The following is a 20,585-nucleotide window of genomic DNA, read 5'->3' as shown; positions in this document are numbered from 1 at the left end:
TTATTATTATTAGATGTGGCAGCACATGGTTCCTAATTTGTTTTTCTTATGTGAATACTGTGTACCTGTGAAGTTAAATTGAACCACACTCCCCCCCCCCTCGAACAAGAATACATGATTACTTGTGAGCAGGATGTTCGAGTAAAACGAATATGAGTATCACCCCATGAATACAAAGTTGCATTTCAGTACGTTTAAACGTCCTTATTTTTTGTTGTAGATTTATAAGACATATCTACAATTTAGGGTCCAATATATTGAATTTTGTTTGGATAGTTTTATACTTTTGATAATGAAAAGGTAAATCCTTAAAAAAGATTCATATATGTTTTAGTAACCATAACAATATTATCAAACAACTAAGGAGTGAATAGAAGTGGATTGGTCCAGTGTCTTTAAAATATGATAATTCCGTTATTATCTTTATTTCGACAAAAATCATAGGATAATTTTACAAAGCCATTTGTATGTAGTTGAAAAATTGTTATATGTGGGCGAAATGTAGAAGGCTAGCAGCATAGACAGCTCATATTTGTGCTTGGAAATTAATAATAAAAAAGAAAACAGTTGGCTAATATATTATTAAAAATAAAAATGCAAGTAGATTACTATTATAATTATTTCAAACTGATGCTGACCAACTAACTTGATATCAGTTTAGTCTAGGAGTAAACTTAATTTCAAATCACTTCATTATTTCATCTTATATTCCCTTAGTTATTATTTATGATCAATAAATAATTTAGCATTGATAAACTCATTAATGGAAGTTTATTATTTTAGATTACTTCATATCTGATTAAAAGACTATTTGATCTGCGTTTGAAGCAATCATTAAATTGAGATGTGATAATTTCAATAGTAGTTTTGAACTGAAATGCAATTGATGTACTTGCGAAGGAAACATGATTTTTCCGGATATTTGCCATCGATCAGTGATATAAAAACAATCAGTAACACTACGTTTCGAGATCTGCAATCTAATCTCTTCCTCAGGTGAATAACTAACCTAACACGTAACTACAATCTAGGTTAAAAGAAACCAATCGTACCAGAGCGTTCATGCGTACCAATCATACGCATGAGTCAGGAATCGCGACAACCACGTGGTGTGTCAACTCTATACGCACTAACTCTAAAACACGCACTTAATAAAAAACAAAACAAAATACTAGTTATTAAAACTACAGAATACAGCTCACAATAGCTGTGAACTCACCGACCAACCATATAGGACTGACCAGAGGCCAATAGTAAATGGTGAGCGTCAAGGCAGAAACTAAGTGGCGGCAAAAAGGGAGGGAACGGGAATGGGCCTTTTTTATTATGGGTTCATTCTAGATTAACTTCTCAAATATGTACTGTCAGTCCGCATTGGTTTATTAAAAATCTCTAATCTGTTTGACAGTTAAGGTTTTCTTGTTAGTTCATTTTTTCAGAATTGGCAACAAAAGCGGCCTAATTTCTACTAATTGGTTGGAACGCTATTTTATTGTATGAAGCCTCAATTCATTCCTGTTCAAGAAATGGGGGTTGTTTCATCCCAATTCGTACGATTGTCTTCAGACCAACAATGATTTGACTCTTGTGTTATCCCTTTTCTTGATGTAATCATCATTGTTTACGGCTTGTTTAATATCAACAAAATTCAAAACCCCATAAACACCAGAGGCAACCCGGCCACGACCCTTGGAGAGTCCCCTGTGATAATCCGCAATGTAATGTTTCACCGTGGGCCCATACAATCCCATATGTTTTAAACACGTGATAATGAAACACGTCTTGTAACATGTTTTGATGTTTACCTAAGCAGACAATTTAGGATTGTTTTGTAGGGTAGCTTTAGTAACGAATTTTTCGTCTCATATTATTGTTACTAAAAACGAACTTGCGCCTCTCTATAATTCGAATAAAAGGCATGCCGCTTTACTTAACGTATAATATTTATAGTTAGAATGTTTATTATAGAAGTGAGTTCCAAGTCATTTCACAATTTTTGTTTGATAAGAATCTATTTCTTTAAACTGAGTTGGATGATAACAAAGAAAAGGGGTCCGGATGCAACTTTGCTCGTGTACGATTAAGTAAATCAAATAAAAGCTCCTCCATCTATTTCTGCAGTTTATACTCAACAAAAGCCACAAACTGACTTCGATGGATACTTTTAATTCCAAGCAAAATATAAAATATTAAGGATATACAGAGAATGAGCTCTAAAGGTTTATGAGTGGGCATTGAATTAAGCAATTAAACGACGACATCAAACTGAATACTCGAATAGATAGGAAAGTTTTTGTTGTTGTATAGATGACTGTCTAATTGTTATGTAAAAAACTGATTTCGACAACTTTTGCTGTTTCTTCCCTGTCTGATTTTGTCTCAAAGGATGTTTTCAAGGTGCCGCATTTTGGAAATTATGAAGCTTGAACGACGCATGGTTTGATTTTCTTGGGAAGTTTGAAAGGGTGTTTTTTCTACAGAAGACAGCTTAGTGGATCGTCTGGGGCCTGGACAGAAGGGATAATTGTGAACATTTTTGAAGGATGACGTCTTTTTTGATTTTCCACACACTCTTGTATTTGTTTCCATCACATAAACTTATTTCTCTAATTACAACATAAATATTTTGGTACAAAACTAACTTATCAATCAATCAATTGATTTAAATTATATTCTTAGAAAAATGTTTATGGACCCTAACTAAATTCACTTCCCAAGGATTCACCTTCCATGAACATTTATAAAACTATTGAGAACCCAACACGTCGTGAGGGTTTATTATAGTATCGATGAGGGTTTTACGGTAATCGATTAACGATAAGTTTATATTTATGAATGTTTATGTTGAACTCCAGTTCACTTAGCGCAGTGTCTGGAATCTGACGCCGTCACAGGCTTGATTCCTGGAATCTGGCTGGAGTCATTCATCTGAAGAGATAAAAAGTCGGCGACAAAGAAGCTCAGAATGAACTACATCGTTTCGACACCAGAGACATCTAGATTAAAAAATATTCTGTAACCTTGGCGAAGAGGCATTCTCATTGTCTCATCAGGTGCACTACGATGTATCACTATATTTGTATATGACAATATCATATATTTGTAGGTGCAACCGAGTTTTCTACATATAACGTAGCTATGGTTGAACGGGTAGATTCAAAGCTAAACTCAACATTCACATTGTCTCATCAGGTGCACTACGATGTATCACTATATTTGTATATGACAATATCATATATTTGTAGGTGCAACCGAGTTTTCTACATATAACGTAGCTATGGTTGAACGGGTAGATTCAAAGCTAAACTCAACATTCACATTGTCTCATCAGGTGCACTACGATGTATCACTATATTTGTATATGACAATATCATATATTTGTAGGTGCAACCGAGTTTTCTACATATAACGTAGCTATGGTTGAACGGGTAGATTCAAAGCTAAACTCAACATTCACATTGTCTCATCAGGTGCACTACGATGTATCACTATATTTGTATATGACAATATCATATATTTGTAGGTGCAACCGAGTTTTCTACATATAACGTAGCTATGGTTGAACGGGTAGATTCAAAGCTAAACTCAACATTCACATTGTCTCATCAGGTGCACTACGATGTATCACTATATTTGTATATGACAATATCATATATTTGTAGGTGCAACCGAGTTTTCTACATATAACGTAGCTATGGTTGAACGGGTAGATTCAAAGCTAAACTCAACATTCACATTGTCTCATCAGGTGCACTACGATGTATCACTATATTTGTATATGACAATATCATATATTTGTAGGTGCAACCGAGTTTTCTACATATAACGTAGCTATGGTTGAACGGGTAGATTCAAAGCTAAACTCAACATTCACATTGTCTCATCAGGTGCACTACGATGTATCACTATATTTTGTATATGACAATATCATATATTTGTAGGTGCAACCGAGTTTTCTACATATAACGTAGCTATGGTTGAACGGGTAGATTCAAAGCTAAACTCAACATTCACATTGTCTCATCAGGTGCACTACGATGTATCACTATATTTGTATATGACAATATCATATATTTGTAGGTGCAACCGAGTTTTCTACATATAACGTAGCTATGGTTGAACGGGTAGATTCAAAGCTAAACTCAACATTCACATTGTCTCATCAGGTGCACTACGATGTATCACTATATTTGTATATGACAATATCATATATTTGTAGGTGCAACCGAGTTTTCTACACATAACGTAGCTATGGTTGAACGGGTAGATTCAAAGCTAAACTCAACATTCACATCATCACACTATATTTGCTTGTAGGTGCAACCGAGTTTTCTACATATAACGTAGCTATGGTTGAACTAGATTCAAAGCTAAACTCAACATTCACATTGTCTCATCAGGTGCACTACGATGTATCACTATATTTGTATATGACAATATCATATATTTGTAGGTGCAACCGAGTTTTCTACATATAACGTAGCTATGGTTGAACGGGTAGATTCAAAGCTAAACTCAACATTCACATTGTCTCATCAGGTGCACTACGATGTATCACTATATTTGTATATGACAATATCATATATTTGTAGGTGCAACCGAGTTTTCTACATATAACGTAGCTATGGTTGAACGGGTAGATTCAAAGCTAAACTCAACATTCACATTGTCTCATCAGGTGCACTACGATGTATCACTATATTTGTATATGACAATATCATATATTTGTAGGTGCAACCGAGTTTTCTACATATAACGTAGCTATGGTTTGAACGGGTAGATTCAAAGCTAAACTCAACGTTCACATTGTCTCATCAGGTGCACTACGATGTATCACTATATTTGTATATGACAATATCATATATTTGTAGGTGCAACCGAGTTTTCTACACATAACGTAGCTATGGTTGGACGGGTAGATTCAAAGCTAAACTCAACGTTCACATTGTCTCATCAGGTGCACTACGATGTATCACTATATTTGTATATGACAATATCATATATTTGTAGGTGCAACCGAGTTTTCTACACATAACGTAGCTATGGTTGAACGGGTAGATTCAAAGCTAAACTCAACATTCACATTGTCTCATCAGGTGCACTACGATGTATCACTATATTTGTATATGACAATATCATATATTTGTAGGTGCAACCGAGTTTTTCTACACATAACGTAGCTATGGTTGAACGGGTAGATTCAAAGCTAAACTCAACGTTCACATTGTCTCATCAGGTGCACTACGATGTATCACTATATTTGTATATGACAATATCATATATTTGTAGGTGCAACCGAGTTTTCTACACATAACGTAGCTATGGTTGAACGGGTAGATTCAAAGCTAAACTCAACATTCACATTGTCTCATCAGGTGCACTACGATGTATCACTATATTTGTATATGACAATATCATATATTTGTAGGTGCAACCGAGTTTTCTACACATAACGTAGCTATGGTTGGAACGGGTAGATTCAAAGCTAAACTCAACATTCACATTGTCTCATCAGGTGCACTACGATGTATCACTATATTTGTATATGACAATATCATATATTTGTAGGTGCAACCGAGTTTTCTACACATAACGTAGCTATGGTTGGACGGGTAGATTCAAAGCTAAACTCAACGTTCACATTGTCTCATCAGGTGCACTACGATGTATCACTATATTTGTATATGACAATATCATATATTTGTAGTGCAACCGAGTTTTCTACACATAACGTAGCTATGGTTGGACGGGTAGATTCAAAGCTAAACTCAACGTTCACATTGTCTCATCAGGTGCACTACGATGTATCACTATATTTGTATATGACAATATCATATATTTGTAGGTGCAACCGAGTTTTCTACACATAACGTAGCTATGGTTGGACGGGTAGATTCAAAGCTAAACTCAACGTTCACATTGTCTCATCAGGTGCACTACGATGTATCACTATATTTGTATATGACAATATCATATATTTGTAGGTGCAACCGAGTTTTCTACACATAACGTAGCTATGGTTGGACGGGTAGATTCAAAGCTAAACTCAACATTCACATTGTCTCATCAGGTGCACTACGATGTATCACTATATTTGTATATGACAATATCATATATTTGTAGGTGCAACCGAGTTTTCTACACATAACGTAGCTATGGTTGGACGGGTAGATTCAAAGCTAAACTCAACGTTCACATTGTCTCATCAGGTGCACTACGATGTATCACTATATTTGTATATGACAATATCATATATTTGTAGGTGCAACCGAGTTTTCTACACATAACGTAGCTATGGTTGGACGGGTAGATTCAAAGCTAAACTCAACGTTCACATTGTCTCATCAGGTGCACTACGATGTATCACTATATTTGTATATGACAATATCATATATTTGTAGGTGCAACCGAGTTTTCTACACATAACGTAGCTATGGTTGGACGGGTAGATTCAAAGCTAAACTCAACGTTCACATTGTCTCATCAGGTGCACTACGATGTATCACTATATTTGTATATGACAATATCATATATTTGTAGGTGCAACCGAGTTTTCTACATATAACGTAGCTATGGTTGAACGGGTAGATTCAAAGCTAAACTCAACATTCACATTGTCTCATCAGGTGCACTACGATGTATCACTATATTTGTATATGACAATATCATATATTTGTAGGTGCAACCGAGTTTTCTACACATAACGTAGCTATGGTTGGACGGGTAGATTCAAAGCTAAACTCAACGTTCACATTGTCTCATCAGGTGCACTACGATGTATCACTATATTTGTATATGACAATATCATATATTTGTAGGTGCAACCGAGTTTTCTACACATAACGTAGCTATGGTTGGACGGGTAGATTCAAAGCTAAACTCAACGTTCACATTGTCTCATCAGGTGCACTAACGATGTATCACTATATTTGTATATGACAATATCATATATTTGTAGGTGCAACCGAGTTTTCTACATATAACGTAGCTATGGTTGAACGGGTAGATTCAAAGCTAAACTCAACATTCACATTGTCTCATCAGGTGCACTACGATGTATCACTATATTTGTATATGACAATATCATATATTTGTAGGTGCAACCGAGTTTTCTACACATAACGTAGCTAGTAGCTATGGACGGGTAGATTCAAAGCTAAACGTCTCATCAGGTGCACTACGATGTATCACTATATTTGTATATGACAATATCATATATTTGTAGGTGCAACCGAGTTTTCTACACATAACGTAGCTATGGTTGGACGGGTAGATTCAAAGCTAAACTCAACGTTCACATTGTCTCATCAGGTGCACTACGATGTATCACTATATTTGTATATGACAATATCATATATTTGTAGGTGCAACCGAGTTTTCTACATATAACGTAGCTATGGTTGAACGGGTAGATTCAAAGCTAAACTCAACATTCACATTGTCTCATCAGGTGCACTACGATGTATCACTATATTTGTATATGACAATATCATATATTTGTAGGTGCAACCGAGTTTTCTACATATAACGTAGCTATGGTTGAACGGGTAGATTCAAAGCTAAACTCAACATTCACATTGTCTCATCAGGTGCACTACGATGTATCACTATATTTGTATATGACAATATCATATATTTGTAGGTGCAACCGAGTTTTCTACACATAACGTAGCTATGGTTGGAACGGGTAGATTCAAAGCTAAACTCAACGTTCACATTGTCTCATCAGGTGCACTACGATGTATCACTATATTTGTATATGACAATATCATATATTTGTAGGTGCAACCGAGTTTTCTACATATAACGTAGCTATGGTTGAACGGGTAGATTCAAAGCTAAACTCAACATTCACATTGTCTCATGAGGTGCACTACGATGTATCACTATATTTGTATATGACAATATCATATATTTGTAGGTGCAACCGAGTTTTCTACATATAACGTAGCTATGGTTGAACGGGTAGATTCAAAGCTAAACTCAACATTCACATTGTCTCATCAGGTGCACTACGATGTATCACTATATTTGTATATGACAATATCATATATTTGTAGGTGCAACCGAGTTTTCTACACATAACGTAGCTATGGTTGGACGGGTAGATTCAAAGCTAAACTCAACATTCACATTGTCTCATCAGGTGCACTACGATGTATCACTATATTTGTATATGACAATATCATATATTTGTAGGTGCAACCGAGTTTTCTACACATAACGTAGCTATGGTTGGACGGGTAGATTCAAAGCTAAACTCAACGTTCACATGGAATCAACCCTTCCCACCCATAGCTACTTTATGTATAGAAGTTTATATATTACACTGTTGTAAAGGTTTTAATAAAAAAAATTTTAAAGCAGTGGTTTGAGAAACATTTATATCTAATATTCAAATTTGATGTTACTTTTTATTTAGAATAATACATTGTTTATAATAGAATGTTAAAAACACATGACTTGAAAACAAAATAGTGTAATGTTCCATTGTGTGACTAAACGATTTGAATTGCTAGTACCGTACATCGATTGTTGGACGTCACTGTGCGATGGGCTCGGATATCAATCGATATCACTACATGCCGGGTATTATGTGCACTCTCGAAAGTCGTGAAGCGAGAATCGGTTGAACAGATAATTGGGAGACCCAGTTTTAAGAGTTGCGTGCCGAGTACTGACAATGTTTTAATCATAGCTGTTTCAGGTTCAGAATCAACAATTGCTTAAAATATGGATACACATGATCGTCCTATTCCTGATCCTGATTCAAAAAGCAGTTACGACAGTTACGTTTTAGCCAGTGAAGCATGTTTGGCACATCAACAGCCAAGCCATAATATGCCACATGAAATGAGGAAAAATTCAGTGTTATAGCGTTACGTTGACGTTATGGCGTTATGACAGAGGACACTGTTTTGAGACCTTTAATTTTAAGTAACCTTCCATTGAAAGTTGAATTTGTCTGATCAGTCCAAGTTGAAATTCTATTTACGAGCATTCCAAGACTTCAATTGTGTTACATTTTTGAAGATTTTGTCAATAGATTGTCAAGTTCTTTGGTGTAAAGTAGTCAATTGGGCTTAAAAATCAGTTATTTTCTAAGACGGTAGTCTCAGTCATAATTAATTGAGTTTTTAGGTCATGCTGTATCATGTCCATAAAGTGATTTTATTCGTTTAAGAAAGTTTGGCGGAGCTGACAGAATACTACTAAGACTGAAATAACTATGGAGGGGTTTTTGGACGGACAAGAGTCTCTACAAATTGTGAGAAACTATGAGAACTTAAAGACTTAAAGATGACAGCAATTGCCGGAAGACAATGTGATGGAAATGTTCGTCTACAGATAAATGATGAGTTAATCTCATAGATATGTCTTGAGTGACTTCAAACTGACAATGAGAACGTTTAGAGGGATCGCATTTCTATCAGAGTGCAAGACTCTACTTGTATAATTTATCACGAAGAAATCGTTTGTAAAACCAAGACCATATAGATGATTGGATTTGATGTAGAAGATGCTCAATCCAATTCGAAGCATTACTTTAGACCACAGTGATTTGATTGATTGGATTTTTAAGAAATAAAGGATGCGTTTTTTTAGCATTATAAAGTTCTTGCTCTAAATTTATCATTGTTTTATATCGGCCAATCGTCAGGACTTATTGTTTTCTTATCCTTGCAGAAAACTGATTTTAGAAATGTTTGCCTTTGCACTTGCTGAACAATATGTCTGATGCAAGGAGTGTTTTATCGCCCTTGTGATAACGATTGGTTCATGGTTATTGAGAAGATTGATAGTGGCATCGTTGAGAGCAACCAGCATAGCACTGAACGTATCAAACAATGACAGATCGTGTCACGAAAGTCGAAATGGTCGACCGAAAGTGCTGTAGAAAGTGTGTATAGACAAACTGTGGTTTCATTGTAGGAGTGTAATCCTGTAGACACAGAAGACACGAGGTCGAGTAGTGTCAGATGTGCAGTGTGGTCAGAGGCTTGAGTAGGAAGTACGTCCCTGTAAATTTGCGTTGAAATCGCCCATTCACATGACGTCACCGTACCACCGAACCGCGAGCTACGTTTGAAACAAGGATTCCAACTCCGAGACATCCCGGCCACAATAGCACTAATTTATTATAATCCATTCCTAAAACATACTGGTAATGTAAGGAATGATTTAAATGTACATTTGTTCTCATTTAATTCAATTTCTACTACGTCGCATATTACAATGTTAGCTCACGTCTGATTACGTATTAGCGATACTCCATAGCCAATTCCCTCAAAATAATTAAACTCTGGTTTCGCTACGAGGTGTCACGAGTTAATTGTTGATTCTTACACTGGACAGAGCTACTCCTTTACTATATAATGTTTTTTATTCATGATAACACAGAACACCCATTGGTGGATTGTACAACTTGTAAATATCTAACAGGGTTTAGTAATATTTACACGGTACAAAGTACTAATAGGTAGATAAGTTGAATGTTGAGTTAAGCTCCAGTTTACCTTTCACTTGTGTAGCATTTAGAATCTGACGCTCTTAAAGACTTGACTCCTCATGTTTGTCTGAAGAGATCCAAAAATAGTCTGCGACGAAGAAGCTCAAAATGAACTCGTTACATCTTTTCGACTTCAGAGACACCCAGACTAGAAAATATAGTGTCTAGGTGAAGAGGCATTCTTACTGGCTCATCAGGTGCTCAATTGAGTGCACTACGATGTTTTAGACATGATCTCTAAGGAAGGAGGAGACAACCTCTTCATCTAGATAACACTATATTTTTCATATTTACTCTTTTTTCTTTTTTTTAATATTTGCTTTATTTTCTGTTTTCCTTATTGTAAGACCGTTGTTGAATTGTGATATTAGGAAATTCCTAAGAAAAGTAATAGATTGTTTGGTTTAACTAAATGCTGCAAATGGACTGCTCGATGCGAACCATTTGAGCCCTTCGGGCACGCAAACCGCTGCCCTTTTCGTGATTTCCTTTGTATTCTAAACTATTTGTATCTTAACTGAAAATAAATCTGTTGTTATTTGATTATATTCCGTTTGTAAGTGTGGAGACAATTATAGACCTTATACATATTTTAATTACATTTTAAACCACATATTTTCTTACTAGAACTGGATTTAGTGATTGGAGGTTAACTCTAAAACCCACAATTGTTTTACTTCAATTTAGGTACTTTCAGGCTGTATTCTCTAAATACTAGTTCACTAAAGATGACTTTCACGCGTATCGGGCCAGCTTGTCTGGGAGACATCAACTTTAATTTCATTAACAACAATTTTAGTTATTAATAATATTACAGATACAAGTTTAAAGTTTATTTAATTAACCATCGAATGCATAACTAGGAGCAGATCTTTATATTTGACCATATTTCGATCAACAGTAACTTAACCAAATTTAGTTTCTTACAGATATTTGGCCCTAAACGTTACTGATAAGTATAATGGTAATTCTGTGTTAGCACTATCGGTATAAAATTGAAACCATGAACGACCTTAAATCAATATAAATTTGAATATTTTACTGCATAAAATCAAGAATTCTGTTCGTGGTCTAAAATTTTGGAAAAAAAGGTTAGATAAAAAAATCAATGAAAAGAAAAGAGTTGGGAAAAATAGTTTGTAGACACGATGAGTACTTTATCAATTGGCACCATACTTTTAAGAGTTTTCAATTTACTGAATATACAAATGTTTATGTTTATTTAATGAAGCAGAAAAACAATGGAAAACAATTAATGTGTACTGAGATATTAATTCCCTAGTGATAATTATAGGTGAGACACTGGCGTATATAGATGATGTATTTATAGTTATGTTCTGAATATATAAAGGGAAAAATAAAGCAGACAAGGTGAAACCACCAGAATTTAATATACGGTCGGGAAATAAGCCAATAACAGCTTTCGCTTTTTGGTAGCTGTCACTAAGATAAGAATCGTACCAGCCTATTACTACTTCACTAATACTACAGTATATAAGTTATGTGTAGAAAACGACTAATGGGTGACACATACAATAAAGCTACGACACTATCTACGAGTATAAAGTTAAGATCCAGAAGTAATCAAGTTTATCTATGTCTGATCTGATATCGCGTTATCTGAATTAAATTAAAGCAGTCTGATTTTAATCAGTTAGACATTTACATAATATATTAGGTATTATCATTTACCAAATTAAACAGTTAAAATAATCCTGACCTTCCGAAAACACATAAACCTAGTAAACGATGAACTTTGTTCAATATTTACAAGATTATTTTGGTTCTTCATTATAAAAATGATTTCATATTTATCGAAATTTTTTTTATTTTAGTGAGGCTTTCTGTGTTCATTGAACACATCATCAGACCACATAACTGAAAAAATGCGGTAAAAATAATAATATAAACAATAACTTAAATACAAAAATTAATTAAAAATAAAGATAATATTTTAAGTCAGGAAAGTATGTATATGTAAATAGCCTGACTAGTATATACGCTCTTTCCCACCTCAATTATCATCTTCACTATCTTCCACAAATATTTGTAATTATTTTTGTTTGAAATGACATTCGAAAATATTCCTTCATCTCTCAACAACCATTTTACTCTATTACGGAGCGCTCTGTAGTTTTTATTTACTCTTATTTAAGTAAATTTGTATATAAACTTACTATTTAAAAACTAATTTAAATGTGTATATATATATATATATATATATATGTATATATATATATCAAACTATTGTGTGGCTTTAGTAGCTATTTCAATAAAGAATGTCTTTCTGTTTTATCTTAAGTTCTTAAATAGCGTTTCTCACTAAGTTTCGAGGTCTGCAATCTGATCTCTTCCTCAGGTGGATAATATCAATTGGTACATTAATATAAAGAAATAATTTTAAAGAGTTTTCAATTTACTAACCAAGTTCAATTAATGAAGCAGAAAAACAATGTCTACTGGTAAAATAACTCTCTTTTGATAATTTTAACAGTGATATATTTAAGAGTGCAAAGTTAGTGGTAGTTCATTCAGTGAAGAAGAAACTAAAACACTGGTGTATATAGGTGGTGTGTTTAGAGTTCCGTTCTGAATGTATGACATACATATCTGTCATGAAGAAAACAGGATTTGGACACTTGCCATCGCTCAGTGGTACAAGAAATCAATAACACTGCATTTCGAGGTCTGCAATCTGATCTGTTCCTCACTTTTATAATGAACCTAACACATAATTAACATTTAGATTAAATTAAACTGAACATACGTTGTGACACTCATAAATCAGGAATCACAACAAACAAATTTTGCGTCGCCTCTATGCTCACTGTGAAATATGCGCATAATAAAAACGAAACACTAATTATTATTGAAACCGAACTACAGAATACTATTGTGTCATGTATTCAGGTCTACACTGACCATCCAACTACTGATATCTGATCAGGCCAGAGGCTAGTAGTAAATGGCGATCGTCACGGTAGAAACAAATTGGCGGAATGAAAATCAGGGAATGGGTTTGGAGCTTTTGGTTTTTATTATTGGTTAATCCTAGATGAACTTCTCAAACACATACTGTCACTCCGCATTGTTTTATTAAAAATCTCATATTTGTTCGATAATTTATGTATACTCTTGTTAGTTGATTTTCAGAATCGACAATCAGAGCTTCCTAATTTCGACTGGTGGCTGACTAATTGATTGGTCCGCAAATTTAATCTATGAGGTCTAGATTAATTTCCATTAAATACGAGGGCTGTTTTTTTTTCAAGTTCCGTTTGTTTCTCCAAATAACCAGCGTAGTGGCGGGAGGCGGGGCTGCGTGTTGTGCAATTGCGCCGCTCCCCCACTACAACCAACGCCGTTGCCGGCTCCAATCCATCAGTCGTAGCCGAGCTACGGGCGAGTAAAGATGGCCGCTACGATCAATTCTCCCGCCAGTTGTGAGTTGCGAAGTGTGATTCGTTTCCTTCAAGCTGAAGGATGTAGTGCTGCTGAAATCCATCGCAGAATGAGTGTTGTGTATGGTGAACACTGTATGAGTGATAGCGCGATAAGAAAATGGTGTAGGCTATTTGCTGAAGGTCGAACAGACGTCCATGACGAAGGCGGTCAAGGACGCAAGTCGGTCGCTACTGCAAGTTTGGTTGAACGAGTTGACCAAGCGATCCGGGAGAAACGGAGGTTTACAATTGATGAACTTTCTACCGAATTTCCAGCCATTTCAAGGTCTTCCTTGTACAAGATTGTGACCACCGAGCTAGGGTACCGAAAATTGTGTGCCCGTTGGGTACCCAAAATGTTAAGTGAGGATCACAAAACGAAGCGAATGGCGTCAGCCCTAACTTTTCTGACGCGATATGACAACGAGAAAGACAGTTTTTTAAAGTCTATTGTTACTGGGGATGAAACTTGGGTCCTGTATGAAAATCCAGAAACCAAGGAACAATCAAAGCAATGGATGCACACTCACTCCCCTAGCAAGCCCAAAAAATTCAAGCAGACTTTGACCAAAAGGAAAACAATGGCTACAGTGTTTTGGGACCAAAAAGGTGTGCTTCTGGTTGAGTTCATGCAACAGGGAACAACGATAACAAAGGAATCATACTGTGAGACTCTACATCGCCTCCGGAGAGCAATACAAAACAAACGGAGAGGAATGCTGTCATCCGGCGTGGTCCTGATCCACGATAATGCACGACCGCATAGTGCCAATGTCACAAAACAACTTCTGCAAAAGTTCAAATGGGAAGTTTTCGACCATCCGCCGTATAGTCCTGACTTGGCGCCCAGTGACTATCACCTCTTTCGAGAAATGAAGGCGTGGTTAGGTGGACGACGCTTCGCTGACAACGAAGAGCTTCAAGCAACTGTAAGGGTCTACCTGAGCTCACTGGCGGCAGACTTCTTCGAGGAGGGTATAGGAAAGCTTGTCTCTCGCTACGACAAGTGCCTCAACATTTTTGGTGACTACGTAGAAAAATAAGTAAGAAATTACGAATCTTTTGGTAATAAAATCATCTTTTTATCTCAATGTGTTTATTATTTATGGCCTATCGGAACTTGAAAAAAAAACAGCCCTCGTAAATGAGTTCCTGACATATTATAATGGCTTCATCCCAATTCCAAACCAACAATGATATGCATTTGTTTTACTTTTCTTTTAGCCCCTTTCTCGAGTTTCCTTTGTGTTCTTTTATCCTAACGTCCATTTGTATTTTTGTCCGCCTTATGTATTATAACTAGATTTTTAAACTGAAAACACAGTTTTTTGTAATCCTGTGTGCCATGTTTTGATTTTGTTTTTACGAGACTTTGTCTCAGAGTATTGTGTGTTTTAAACACGGTTGTTATGTTCTTTCTACCTATTCATCTTTTTTTCTGTGATAATGCCGAAACAACTTGTTTATTACCGACTAAAGTATCCATTTTGTCAAAGATCCGATTCAGCATTCTTAATCTCCTCTTTCTATCTACCTGTATCTAATCATAAGATGTCTACTCTATCAAATAACTCCATCATTTCCTTCTTTAACACATTTTTGATGTATTTTTTTGAAAGTTTGGATATTTTCCTGTTTGTTGTTTCGAAAAACCTCAGAACCAAAAGGCTCTTTGCTCAATTTCCTCCATAAATATATTGGCGATAAAAGGAGACAGTGGAGAACCTCATATTGACGGTAAATTCTACCCTCTAACTCATGTAACTATATTTTACACAATCATTGTGGATTTTTTTTCTGACACAGACATTATTGTATTGTTTAGTTTTCCTCGCGCATGCTAATGGTCCGTGAGAACGAGCAAAATAAGTCTTAAAAGGGGATAGGTATCTCTTTCTTTTTTGAAAAAAAAAAAATAAATATTAATGTAAATTTTAACTTTGCCATGTACGGAAACACTTCTCTTTTAAGACGACCTTTTTGTATTGTACGCCCATAAAATCGAGCATCACCATAATTCAGGGCACCATTTTAAAATTTTTGCTGAGATCAAAATTTAGAAACATAAATATATTTGTGCTTTTAACTACAAACAGATGTACGTCACACCACGTGACATGACTGGCTTCGCTGCAGTTGCATGCAGAATGTCAAATCTATTGCTCATGTCATTCCGATGTACTTGCGGACAGGTAGACAGACAGAATATCATACAAAAAAGAGGTCGAAAAGAAAACGCATCAAATAACTCATTCTTGTAGAAACGAAGTTTCATGCAAAATTTCAAGTCTACATATATGTATCAATTTCTAGATTAATCTTGCCAGATTAATACATTCACAGTTTTGTTTGTGAAACTTGGTTTAAATAATAAAAGTCTACACATGTCACTATAAAATTATGTGTGTGTTGGAATGCTTAGGCTACGTGTGTTACGTAATAATTTTGAATCTCTCATGGGTGTATTGAGTTTGTTTATAAATGTGGTTATTCTGTTATTTTCTCTTTAGCATCATGGTTACCCAAAGCAAAAATATTCGCTAACGCTTACACAGATCCCATCGTGCAACATGTACCATCATCTAACACGCTATTCCATTCACAATTTCAATTCAAGGTTAGTTCATTTTCGAGATATTACAGATAGACAGACAGACAGGATCGACTTTTTTCCAGCCCCACGAGTGATAGGCTTAGCTAAAGCTCAGCCAGTTATATTTAATTGGTCCAAGTTTCCGTTTCGAAGATATATAATTATAATTAATTTCTAAAGTAAGTTTCAGACATCTCAAAACTGTTTTACCAGTACAGTACAGTATTGTCTTAACAGTGATGTACTCGTAATCCTAAACGCGTTCAAACCACGGTGCGTCGCCGATGCTGTACTTTGCTCTGACGATAACTCCATGGTTTGTACAGGTATCAACGAGAGCTAGGGGTTCTAACTCCTTCCAAGGTTCGGTTAATAAATTATTTTAAACGGTTATCCTTTAAGCCGGAGAAGATTAAATCTTGTTAGGGTGTCCAGTCAGGAAGGGAATGTTAACATTTTAACCGTTTGTGACCCTAAACATTTATAGCCTTATCAAATTGTTAAGGCTTTGGCCCTTCAGGGAGTTGTTGAATTGTCAAGCCGTTATAGAGGATTAATTGTCACGGGATCGACCTATTCCCTACAAAATATTATTAAATTATTAGTCGACTGTACCTTCTAGTTCTATACAGTGCTCCGTTCCTACATCTAGTGCACAGTATAAATTTGGATTATAAACAAATTAATGTACGATAAGACATTGCAAATCCTACAGAAAAATCAAATTATCAAATTGTAGTGGTAAACGTCTCTCACTCTAAACCAAACTCAAGTACAGCCACTGTACAAACCAATAAGCGGTTGTTGGATAACCAATAAACATTTTAGAAAAATAAATAATCATCCGAAATTACATGGAGAGTATTCAGTATGATAAAGTAATGTTAGCTGGTTTTATATATAAATGGTAGTACAATAAGAGTCAACAACTGATGTAACACTCAGTACCTTAAAACCAGGTTTTATTAACAAACTTAAACTTCTTCAAACTGATTAATTTAGTAAATACTCGATTGTTACTTAGTTAAATATTGATACTGGTTATAAAGACTCACAACTTAAACTCCAATCTCCGACCTACCAGCACCAAGTTGTGATTCTTCTTTGATTAAAAAAACCACTTTTGCTATGACAGTATTTTCAAATCAGATTAATGTAAATAAGCGCCAATTTGAATTTGAAGTGTTTCATTAGAACATTCTGGGGTATTAGGAATTCAATTAATTTGCTTTCCGAGTCATTGGGTATTTTTGTATATTTGATAATATATACGATTTAAACACTGGCTAAAAAGTGAAGATGCCGACTCTTGTAAACAGTAACATCCTCCTCTATCCATTATTGTCGTTCATGTGGGTCATTGAGAAACAATTGTTATTATATCTAACAATATTAAGGATGCAGTTAAAATAACAGTCGATGGTATCACTCGACGACCTAACAATGACAGACCTGTGAATAATGAGTTCAGCTCCAGTTCACCTTCCTCTTGGTGCAGCGTCTGGACTCTGACACTGTCACTGACTTGACTCCTACTCTGGAGTCATGTTCGTCTGAAGATATCCAAAAATAGTCGGCGACGAAGAAGTTCAAAGTAAACCCATTACATCTTGTCGACATCAGAGACACCCAGGCTACAAAATATAGATAGTGTAATGTAGGTGAAGAGGTTGTGTCCTCCTTGTTTAGAGATTGTCTAAAACATCGTAGTGCACTAAATTGTGCACCCGATGAGACAATGAGTAAGAATACGTTTTTACCTAGATAATATTATATTTTTTAGTCTAGGAATCTCTGCTCGAAACCATATAAAGAGCTATTTTAAGCTTCTTCGTCGCCGACTTTAATGCAGAATTTAACTCTTCCATATCTATTAACATACTTAATAATGTGTGTGTATAAAATAAGTCTCTTTCTGTCGTAAACCATTCTAATACTTTTCCGCACAAAAACAATTACAGTGTAGACCATCACAAACAGTCTGTTATAAAGACATGTTTAACATATGACCCTTTCACACCCTTAAGGTAACCTGAATACAACATGAACTTTAAAGTCCTTTATGCAATCCGCTTGAAAGAGCTTTCTATTAGTTTAGATTTTATTACCGATTTATTGTAATAATAGCTGATAATATATATTTTTAGAAAAGCAGTTGTAAGCGTATGACAATGACAACAATTTTTTATTAAGACTTGCACAAAAGAATTGTAAGTTTCAAATTATTGTGTAAATTAAAACATAGACTTCCTTTATGAGGTGTAGGTTAGGTTATTCAAATTGTTACGATGTCGTCCTATTTGTATTTGTATTCAGGGAAGGGTTATACAATTGTCAGGCGGTTGTTCTTAAGTATTTAGAGAACATTTATCAAACTATTGTCCACGGTTGTTGTAACTCTACATGTCTGACAGCTCGTGCAGTGTACTGTATCCTGTTACAGGTGCATTGACGTTGCAGCCTCTTCAATACCACCCGGATGTATCGGGTAACCACCAATAATGTGAGTACCAGCATATTGCCATTGGAGAACACATTATCATTCCTATAACTCTCGCACTAAATCACGGTTTAACAGCTGTTATATAGTGAATTACTTTAAACGCAACTTATACACGTGAAGAAAGTTTTAGGTTAGAAAATGTGGAATAAAGTATTTGCTGTGGGTGTTACAAATCAACTGGTATTTAATGCCCTAGTATCTTTTATACAGAGTTTTTCTTTGTTACATTTGTCTCTCAAGACAACAATAAAATTAGAGACGAATTTGCTAAACGTCTAACACCGCATTGAAACATTGCGTACACAATTAACTTATTCTGTGTGAAGACATATTTTCGATTGAAACAGATCTACATGTTTTAATAGAAGATGATTCCAGAATAGTTTTTCCATAGGAAAAGAGCATTGCGACTGTAGTAATAGGGATAGTAACATATAAGGATAAAATTAACAGTGTGTTAAAAGATGGCCCCTAAGAACCAGTTAGAAACCGTTCGTTCTAACTTTGGTTCTTATTTTCTTCCTGTGACGTTTTGAGGAGCTTTTAGAAAAAGTTACAGATCCAAAATCAAGGCTAATGCATCCTAATACAACAACAGTCATCGCATTGGCTAGGTTTAAGGATAAGTGAAGACTGGAAAATGTAAAAGTATTAAATGCCACAACACGAACTTTTCAGGAGCAATTAAAACTACACAATTTTTTCAAATTAGCAAATATATTTTACAGATATTCTTTATTAACTTCTTTTTTAAGTATGCTATCAGTTATAAAGTTTTAAACATCTTTCATAGCTTAGCAAATAGACATCTGAAATGGGCTATTTTGCAGAAATGTCTGAATCCAACATCTTAGTCGAAGCTAACAATAACGAGTGCAATGACTCATTTTACTTTTAATTTTAATAAATTAATTGCGGGGGTGATTTAGTGGGAAAGGGCACTCAGGTCTGTTAGCACTGCTAGACCTCTTGGACTAGCAAAAGAGACTAGCAAAATTAAAAAAATATTTTAATTTTGTTTGAACCCGAAAAATGACGGGGAGCATAGAGTTTCCCTACTTTAATTTTTTGGCACACCTAACGCATTCTGTTGGAGACTATAGATACTACATTAAACAGTACTGGCACTTAGGTCTGTTAGCACTGCTAGACCTCTTTGACTAGCAAAAGAGACTAGCAAAATTAAAAAAATATTTTAATTTTGTTTGAACCCGAAAAATGACGGGGAGCATAGAGTTTCCCTACTTTAATTTTTTGGCACACCTAACGCATTCTGTTGGAGACTATAGATACTACATTAAACAGTACTGGCACTTAGGTCTGTTAGCACTGCTAGACCTCTTGGACTTACACCTAACACATACTGTTGGAGACTATAGAAACTATATTAAACACTACTGGCACTTAGGTCTGTTAGCACTGCTAGACCTCTTGGACTTACACCTAACGCATTCTGTTGGAGACTATAGATACTACATTAAACAGTACTGGCACTTAGGTCTGTTAGCACTGTTAGACCTCTTGGACTTACACCTA

At 35.3% G+C, this 20,585-nt stretch overlaps 1 protein-coding gene across 7 annotated transcripts in view; it reads left to right on the top strand.

The window, feature by feature from the left end:
* LOC124368713 (bromodomain adjacent to zinc finger domain protein 2B) overlaps window positions 1–20,585 on the top strand; it is a 216,358-nt gene that overhangs the window by 46,270 nt on the left and 149,503 nt on the right. For all 7 annotated transcript variants that reach the window (XM_046826016.1, XM_046826019.1, XM_046826017.1 and 4 more), the window contains one exon: window positions 18,990–19,049. The gene's annotated coding sequence lies outside the window, so the exon portion shown is untranslated. The remainder of the gene's footprint in view (window positions 1–18,989; window positions 19,050–20,585) is intronic.

This window comes from Homalodisca vitripennis, chromosome X (assembly GCF_021130785.1).
Source record: "Homalodisca vitripennis isolate AUS2020 chromosome X, UT_GWSS_2.1, whole genome shotgun sequence".
Lineage (NCBI taxonomy): Eukaryota > Metazoa > Arthropoda > Insecta > Hemiptera > Cicadellidae > Homalodisca > Homalodisca vitripennis.
This window is presented reverse-complemented; position numbering and strand designations above follow the sequence as displayed.